The sequence below is a fragment of the Prionailurus viverrinus genome, chromosome A2 (genome assembly GCF_022837055.1).
Source record: "Prionailurus viverrinus isolate Anna chromosome A2, UM_Priviv_1.0, whole genome shotgun sequence".
NCBI classification, from domain to species: Eukaryota; Metazoa; Chordata; class Mammalia; order Carnivora; family Felidae; genus Prionailurus; species Prionailurus viverrinus.
The window spans coordinates 34,350,580-34,358,035 of NC_062562.1; the positions used below are offsets into that span (position 1 = coordinate 34,350,580).

At 38.9% G+C, this 7,456-nt stretch overlaps 1 non-coding gene across 1 annotated transcript; it reads right to left on the minus strand.

Annotated features, from left to right (window-relative positions):
* Nucleotides 1-3,811: 3,811 nt before the first annotated feature.
* LOC125161330 (U6 spliceosomal RNA) lies at nucleotides 3,812-3,919 on the minus strand. The gene has a single exon (XR_007150546.1). It is a non-coding gene; the product is annotated as a U6 spliceosomal RNA (small nuclear RNA).
* Between the last annotated feature and the right edge of the window lie 3,537 nt (nucleotides 3,920-7,456).

Below are 7,456 nucleotides of genomic sequence, written 5' to 3' on the forward strand. Positions count from 1 at the left end.
ATATTTTTTTAGTACTGCATCTTTCTCCTATCCTTTTGGGACTCCAATGACATGATCCAGTGGCTAGATCTTTTGCTGTGTGGTCCCATGGATTCCTGAGGCTCTGTTTATTTATTTTTAAATCTGTTTTCTTCCTGCTAAGGTTGGGTAATTTATATTGCTTTATTTTCAAGGTCATTATTCTTTTGTTTATCCTCTACATTCTGATTTTCAGCCCATCCACTGAGGTTTTAAATTTTGGTTATTGTATTTTTCAGGTTTAAAATTTCCATTTTGTTTTCCTTATATCTTCTATTTCTCCAGAAAAACTTTCTATTCCTTTGCTGAGACTTAATTTTTTTCCCCATTTGTTTCAAATGTATTCTTACTTGTTCATCAAAGCATTTTTATGGTGGCTGCTTTAAACATTTTGTCATGTGATTCTGACATCTATGTCAGCATGGTGTTGGCATTTATTGATGTTCTTTATTAAATTCAAGATATTCTTTTTAAAATTAATTATTTAATATTTTAGAGAGAGTGGAGGAAGAGGGGCAGAGGGAGAGAGAGAGAACCATAAGCAGGCTCTACACTCAACACAGAGCCTGACATGGGGCTTGATCCTAAGACCTAAGATCAGAACCTGAACCAAAATCAAGAGTCAGATGCTCAACTGATTGAGCCACCCAGGTGCCCCTAAATTCAGGATATTCTTAGTTCTTATATGATGTGTGACTTTTTTTTGTTGTTGTTAAAACCTGGAAATTTGGGGTTTTATAAATATTTGGGTATTTCTGAATCTTATTTAAGCCTTCTGTTTTAGCTGGCTTTCCCTGATACTACCAGACAAGGTGGGAGTTCCAGCTCCCCACTCTTCTTTGAGGGTGGGACAGGGAGACATTACTGCCCTTGTGGGGATGAAATCTCGGCTACCTGCCCTGCCTTTTGTTACTGCTTTAGCAGCATTTGGAGTGCTTTGTTCAGCCTGGCAGAGGTGACTTCTAGGTTCCCCCATCAGCCTTTGCTGTTGCAGGCTGGGAAGTAGCCATGGTGGTTTTTTGTGGTGTGTGACTGGAGTAGTTATTTTCTGACAGTTTTCTTTCTTGCTAGGCTGTCCTTTTGCTGGTTTTTGGTTGGAGAAACAGGAGTTCATTTGTTTGTTTGTTTAATGTTGATTTATTTTTGAGAGAGAGAGAGAGAGAGAGAGAGAGAGAGAGAGAGAGAGACAGGGCATGAGTGGGGGAGGAGCAGAGACAGAGGGAGACACAGGATCCAAAGCAGGCTCCAGGCTCCAAGCTGTCAGCACAGAGCCCGACGCCGGGCTCCAACCCGTGAGCTGTGAGATCATGACCTGAGCTGAAGTCAGACACTTAACCAACTGAGCCACCCAGGTGCCTGGGAGAAAGCAGGATTTAGCTGGAATTTCTTTTGTATGTTCCTGTTAGAATTTCTGGATTGCTGGTTTCTTCTGTCTAGAATGCATGAAGCAAAACAGCTCCTGCCCACCTCCCCCCCCAAAATCAAACTAGAAAAAAACACAAATTAAACAAACCTGGGAACCTGATCATTGTGTTGTTTTTCAGGTCCCAAGATCCACAGCTCATCTGTCTTCTCTCTATCGTTAAGAATTTCTTTATGTTTCTTCCATATGTAATGCACAGGTTTTTAGTTGTACTTAGTAAAAGGAATAAGAAAAAGTATGACTACTCCATCTTTCCTGTCATGGAAGTAACTTGAACCCTGTCATTTTAATGGCTAATGATTTTTAATTTACTGTAATGTGCATTTTAGTTTTTTTAGAGTAGACATAAGACAAACACAAATTTTCTTTTCGTGTGTTCATCACCTAGTTAGGAAAGCACCATAGAATACGCATCAAGTAACCTGTGGCAATAAAGTTAGCATCACAGTCTCCAAAAAGAAATATGTGGACGAATATATAATATATACAATTCAAGGCTGGCCTTATGCTGTTGCATTTAAATCTGTACATATTGTGTAGTTTTTATATCTTAAATAGCTTGTTAGCCTACTACCAGCAGTCCATTTTATTTGGAATTAAAACCTTTCTGTGGACCTTAAGTAGCTACAGAAAAAGCAGAAATCAGCACTTTAAAATTGGTTTATTTTATAACTAAATGTCAACTAATTACTCCAATAAGTTGAAAATTCTTGCTTATATTACCAGAGTTATGTTCATTTTCAGAGAAAAAAATTCCGTGTCATAAAATCTCTCTCTTTCTCTCTCACCTCCTTGTTATAAAAAGTTAAGTGTTTCCTCATCTGCGTTTTACTATAGGAGTCGCATAAATGACCAGATTTATTAAACATAGACTTCTTGAGAGCTTTCGGGAAAGTTTACAGTCTTCAGTCAGTAGACAACCGCTTATGGGTCTGCAATGCTTACTCTATGAGCCCCTGTCTGGGGCCATTGCCAGAGGCCTCCCCCAGGGAAGTGTTTGGCTCTGTCTTTTCTCAACCACTGTCTTTCCTTTGACTGGGACTGTGTCCAAGGCATGCCTAGATTTCTTGTCTTCCTCTGATCTCACCTCAGTCCATCACACCTCAGGAAATCCCTTTCTTACCTGTTCCTATATCTTTCTTTAGCCCTGGTCCACCAACCTTACCCCTTCCAGCTCCAATTACTTCAGAAGTCACAGAATCACCATTGCTTCTACACAAATGTGGGAACAAAGACCTGGAGAGATTAAAGTGGTTTTGTTAGGACAGGCATATTCATAGTGAAACAGAAGATCAGAATTCCAGTTCTCTAACACAAAATATTTCTCTCTTTGTTGCATTTTTATAATTCCCTCTTTCTCTTTTTGTTATATTTCTATAATCACCTTGGGGGCAAGGTAGAGGGGAATAAAATATCACTAGCACTGGGTGATTAATGATAAGAATTGACCCAAATCGAGAAAAGGAAAGCCATACATAGATGAATAAAAAATTACAAAATAACTATTGTATCCTGTAATTCAAATTCCCTTCACATTATCTAGAAGTCAATTCACCTGGTGTCAGAATCTGGAGAGAGGTTGGTTGGGGCTTCCTTCTACTGTTATAGAAGTAGTCTAAAATATATACTAGTAGTTGACATTTCTTGTGAAATAAAGTTTTTTGCTTGAAAGTAAGAGAAAGCCAACCGAAAAAATGCCTGAAACAAAGGGAAAATCAACGGCTTGTATATTTAATAAATAGGTTTGAGGCATAAGGGTTTAAAAGTTGTGGTCAGAAATTTATCTTTGTACAATTCTTGGCTCTGCCTTCCTGTGTTGGCTTAATTTCCAAATAGGATTGACTTTTAAAATCTTATTTATTTATTTATATAAGCAGCATCAGGTTTGTATCTTAAAATCTTAGACAGTCTAGGGGAATGAAGGTCTTTTTTCACAATAGTAAGAGTGATGCACATTTTCTGACTGGAACTACTAAGGTCACATGCTCATCTCTGGACCAATCTGCTGAAGACTGGAATGCTCAGATTAGCCTAAATTCCTAATACATTTCTTAACCCCAGAGATGGAGTCAGTTCTATAGAACTACGTAAGTTGAGGGAAGGGTAGGAATATTTCCCATAGAGGAATATTGAGACACTATCAGCGAAAGAAGGAAGGAATGCTGGGAAGATAGATCAACATGTATCTATTGTCCACAGAAGAAGTTATAATCTGAGTAGAGAATGAGGTCAGGGGAAAATTAATCCCATAAACACCAAGACTTTCTTTGCTATCTCTGATTTAACTATCTCTTCTGAATTGGAGATAGGATCCTAAAGGTTCAGATTTCTCCCAAAATCTGTTTCAGAATTTTCCTGAAAATTTTCTCCTATCACATGCCTTTTCTGTTAAGAATTTGTGTGTCATCCTCGTGCAGGGCCCATGCTAATCTTCTCTGTATCGTTCCAATTTTAGTATATGTGCTGCTGAACGAGCACATACATCACTTTTGTTATTAAAACTATCTTTTTTCAAAGCATGAGTCTTCAAGTTACATTTTTTAAAAACGAAATTATTAATTCAATTTTATCTTTTCTACTTTGTTTAACCATGTACATCAAGGCAATATGAACCCATTGTGAATATACTTACTTTATTCTAGCAAAGTTACTGCGTAGGTAAGTTTGGGAGGCTAGACTGGAAATGTAACTACTTTTTATAAGTATTTTTTTAATGGAAAAATGAATTTCATGTTCCACACAACTAATTAACAAATGAACCAGTGGAATACAATTCATTTGCAAGCACACACTGCTAAGAAATCTAGGGGATGCATCAATGAACTTTAATTACATGGAATCATTTGATTAACTTAGTCTTCCTCCTCTACTCCAATAACCAGGTGTCTTCCTGAGCAAACTTTTCGCAGATATGATCAGATGTACAAGTTGGGACAATCGTGTTTATTTGGATAGATGACCTAGATATAACTATGCCTTAAACAGAGCTCAGTTCCCTTCCTGGTGAGTATGCGGGAGGTTAGGAAGGTATTCTCATGTACAGTGAATTGATCAGAAAACCTTGTTTCCAAACAGATGAAAAGATTTTCATGACTCTTAAGATAGGCACAATGTTTAAGCTGATGGTTTTGGTGTAGCCCTTTAAAGAATGGCTTTCTCAGAAGAGGTCTTCCCAGGTGTTAAGAAGAGCAGTGTTTGTGTTCGCCACTCTTGTGTGCTACCTTTGGTTTGCTAACATAGAAGACCGATGGCAGTAATGTTAAACTGCAGTTCAATGTTTTGGAGAGAATCCATCCATCCATGCATCCATGCATCCATCTATTGATTCCTTCACTAAGTATAATACAGGTATAAGATTCTGAAAGAGGGGGCCAGCCAGGCCATTGGGCCCCAAACCTCAGGTGTAAAGGAAACTTGACTTTTGACATCTGATCAGCTAAACAAGTTCATGGGAATAGCATGAGGCCTCATCACAAAGATTGACCCCAAATGAAATCTGAGGGATCCCAGAATGGTTAAATAGGAAATTGAGAGAGTAGCCTCAATCTGAATCTAAAAGTTGCTTGATTCCAAGGGAGGATCTCAGAACGTGGCATAGATGGTTTGATGGGAGAGTGTGGAAACAAGGACAAGTCTTAGGAATATATAGTTTGATGGGGGAGATTGATGTGTAAAGATTCATTATAATATCAGGCAGAGAGAAACAGTTGCTATGCTGGAAGTAAAGGCTTTGGGCTAATGAAGGATTCATGACGGCAATGACCTGAATTCTTGACCTCGACTGTAACCTTGACAGACTTTGGTTCCTACCACCTCTGTGGTGAATATCTTATTCTGTGTGATTCCAAACGAGGGGAATTCCCTTAGCCCTGAGACCCACAAACTGGTTAATGGTTAATGGTAACTTTAGGACAAAAAACAAACAAACAAACAACAACTATGTATATCTATATATATCCATATCTATATATATGTATATCGCCACGAGTTTTATTAAGTAGTTAGGTCCAAATAATTTATTTATGTTATTTTTTTAAGTTTATGTTTATTTATTCTGAGAGAGAGAAAGAGAGCAAGTGGGGGAGGGGCAAAAAAAAGAGGGAGAGAGAGAATCCCGAGCAAGCTCCTTGCTCTCAGCACAGAGCCCGATGCAGGGCTTGAACTCACGAACCATGAGATCATGACCTCAGCTGAAGTCAGCCGTTACCTGAGCCAACCACGTGCCCCAGATCTAAACAATTTAAAATGTATAACATATTTATGTCCTAACAATTTAGTAGCTGTTAGAAAAAAACACACGTGCACTGGACAACAAAAAATGTTTACTTCAATTTTTTTTGTTTTGTTTTTTTTTTTGGGGGGGGGGCAGAGAGAGACAGAGCATGAACGGGGGAGGGGCAGAGAGAGAGGGAGACACAGAATCAGAAACAGGCTCCAGGCTCTGAGCCATCAGCCCAGAGCCTGACGCGGGGCTCGAACTCACGGACCGCGAGATCATGACCTGGCTGAAGTCGGACACTTAACCGACTGCGCCACCCAGGCGCCCCTGTTTACTTCAATTTTAAACAACCATAATTATTGACTGACAGATGGGTGTGCCTGTCAGGTACTACACCGCTTTTCAAATCTTGGTGCCAGAGAGAACACCCACCATCCTTTATTTGCATTCCATTGTGATTTTTACGTGGCCTTGGCTTTTTATCAGAGTACGTGCTGAAAACTCATCTTTACAAAGGTAGGGCACTCTCAGACGGAGTGGAGCTAATGTCAAAGTTGTGAACTAATTCATGCAGTGTCTACAGATCTTGAGTATCTCTGTTTCTTTTACACATTTGAAACACCCTGTTGTGCTGTTGTGTTTGCTTAAGTGCTCTGTGCACAGTCCGGGAACTCAAACCTTAGCTATTTTTTCTCTGTTTATCGTGGTGATATCCATGCATTAATCCCCAAATCCTGTGTTCGTGTTAGGACAAGGAGCATTCTGCTTAGTCAAAAATATAGGCTCACAGAGTTGCCAGTAAACTGGATCAACATCAGCCATGTTGAATTGAGCTAAAACCATGGAGATGAACTATCAAATCTGGAGAGGATAACAGAATACACTTATTACTTAAATTTAGAGTCAGTGTAGCTTGATGTATTTGTATTTTTCATGACTCAGAAGAACTTCCAAGTCTTGAGGTCCTCACCGTGATTATTCATGAACATGGTTCTAGTGAGTTCAGTGGTGCCCAGCTTATAGATTTATGTTATCAGAATGCCAGTTTTATACTAGCTGTACTATGCAATATATTATTTCTCTAACACCAGTAGTGTCAAATGGGTCTAGAGCTATAGACAACTTTGGACTAACTATATTTTCTGGCAGCAGTGAAAGAGAATGAGACATAGGTTTGTGGGAATAAGAAATGCTCATGAAAATAAGGACCCAATAGATTTGCTAAAAATTTTTTTTCTGAATGGGATGCATATCAAGGGATTAATGTTTCTGAAATATAATGTAGTTCTTTTTCTCACTTAAGTAAATCTTGCCTTATGTTTCCCCACCCATGAGGTCCATGGCTGAGGGGAAGACAGGTACCATCCAGAACAAAGACATCATGGCTGGGCTCTGAACCTCAGAAAGAATATTCTGGAGTCCAGAGAGCAGTGGTTATCCAGTTTTAGTAAGCATCAGAAGCAGTTGTAGGGTTCACTACGAGACGAATTACTGGGCCCTATTACTGAAACCCGTTCAAAGTTTCTGCTTTACTAGATGTTGGGCAGGCTCCCAGAATTTACATTTCTAATCAGTTCCCAGGAGATATTGTCGCTGCTGATTTTCAGACCACACTTTGAGAATCACAGTAGTTCTTGAAAGTCAAATGTACTGAGAAAGATGTGGGATTTGTGAATTTCAGAGCTTTCATTTCCATATCAAAAGCAAAGCATAGAGTTCTAAACCTGGAGTTTTGTTTTTGTTTTTTTTTTTTTTTTATCACAGATCGATGTTAGTAGTCATTACCAGATGGGATG